Source organism: Bombus impatiens, unplaced genomic scaffold (assembly GCF_000188095.3).
Source record: "Bombus impatiens unplaced genomic scaffold, BIMP_2.2 scf_0082, whole genome shotgun sequence".
NCBI classification, from domain to species: domain Eukaryota; kingdom Metazoa; phylum Arthropoda; class Insecta; order Hymenoptera; family Apidae; genus Bombus; species Bombus impatiens.
Window position 1 is genome coordinate 16,944 of NT_176501.1, and position 1,910 is coordinate 18,853.

At 45.5% G+C, this 1,910-nt stretch overlaps 1 long non-coding RNA gene across 1 annotated transcript in view; it reads right to left on the bottom strand.

Moving 5' to 3' along the window:
- Nucleotides 1–580: 580 nt before the first annotated feature.
- LOC117152600 overlaps nt 581–1,910 on the bottom strand; it is a 15,736-nt gene continuing 14,406 nt past the window's right edge. Inside the window, exon 3 of the long non-coding RNA XR_004462998.1 lies at nt 581–1,044. This is a non-coding gene — a long non-coding RNA (uncharacterized LOC117152600). The remainder of the gene's footprint in view (nt 1,045–1,910) is intronic.

The following is a 1,910-nucleotide window of genomic DNA, read 5'->3' on the forward strand; positions in this document are numbered from 1 at the left end:
CAAACGTGAATATCCCCATTACATATTTAAAAAAATAACAGAAAAACGTAGACTAAGGAGAGTATGGCAGACCCATAGAACACCGGATAATAAACGCAAACTAAACAACGCAACTAGAAAGCTAACCAAAATCATCAGAAATCATAAAAATGATTGTTTTCATAAATATCTCGCCAATTTGCCCCCACAGCTGACTCCAACTACTCACTATGGAAACTTCAGGAAACTCACGCGCCCCCGGTAAATAATCCCTCCAATCCGCCGTTCGCAAGGTGGATGGGCGCGCAGCCCTATAGAAATAGCCAACCTATTTGCTAAATACTTGTCTAAAGTATTTAAACCCCATTCCACCAAAGCTGCCGCGGACATAACTGAATACCTGCACTCTCCTTTCCAAATGTTTCCTCCTATTGAACTCTTCACTTCTGCAGAGATTATGGAATCAATCAATTGCCGAAATTCCAGGAAAGTAGCAGGGCACGACCTAATAGGCAATAAAGCAATCAAGGAACTTCCCATAAATGGGATCGCACTCATCACATCGATTTTTAATGCTATTCTCCGCTTTGAACACTATCCGAAGGCCTGGAAAATCTCATTGATTACCCTCATCCCTAAACCCGGTAAACCGATATACGAAACCAGTTCCTATCGCCCAATCAGTCTTTTACCTACCCTGTCTAAACTATTCGAGAAGATGCTCACGAATCGACGCCTCCCACTCCTAGAGAACTTGAAAACACTCCCAGATCACCAATTCGGCTTCCAAAAACAACATTCAACAGTAGGGCAAATCCATCGCATAACCCATACGATCAGCCAACTCGAAAAGAAAAAATATTGCTCAGCGGTTTTCCTAGACATCCAACAGGCATTCGACAAGGTATGGCATGAAGGGCTATTATACATTTTAAAAAGATCCTACCTCACCCCTACTACTCCATCCTAAAATCCTACCTAACCAATAGACAATTCATGGTTAAATGCCTAGACGCCACTTCCGCACCATTCCCAATAGAATCCGGCATACCTCAAGGTAGTGTCCTCGGACCCCTACTGTACTCCATCTGCACTGCCGACCTACCTATATCAAACGATATAACAATAGCGACATTTGCAGACGACACAGCGTTATTAGCTACCCACGCTGACCGGCTAATAGCCTCATCCACACTCCAGCGAAGTCTCGATTCCATGGAAAAGTGGTTTCATAAATGGGGCTTCAAAATTAACGAAAAGAAATTCTCACATGTAACCTTCACGCTCCGAAAAAAACCTGCCCCCAGGTCACCATCAACAATGCAACAGTTCCTAGCAGGGTCTCAGTCCGATACCTGGGCATGACCCTGGACAGGATATTAACATGGTAAAACGACATCACTGACAAAACTAAGCAACTAAAGGACAAACTTAAAAAGTTCTATTGGCTCATGGGCAGACGTTCCAAACTAAACATACAGAATGTAGTATCGTGGACGAAAGGCCTAAGAGATATCGGGCGAACCATAAACAATGTCGCGAGAGCCGAGGCACCGTCGGCCCCATCAATGTGTCGTCGGTCTTTTCAAGTGCATAGTTCGTAGAAAAGACCTACGTGACCCTGGCCACGAGCGTCTGCAGAACACGTGTGCGGTGGGCCTGGTAAAAGACAATGGAATGCTACAACGGCCAGAGCGAATCGAGAAGCAGCGTGCGAGTCGAGAAGCAGCGTGCGAGTCGGGAAGCAGCGCGGGAGTCGGGACGCAGCGTGCCAGCGGAGAAGCAGAGCTTGCGAGTGGTGTTACCGAGAGAGTGTTGATTGCGTTTTGTGAGAGTCGAGTCGTATTCTAATCATCTAGTTGTGCTGCTTTCTGTACGTTTGGCGTGAATAGTTCAGGTTGAACAACAATCGTCTTTTCTTATCTTCCATT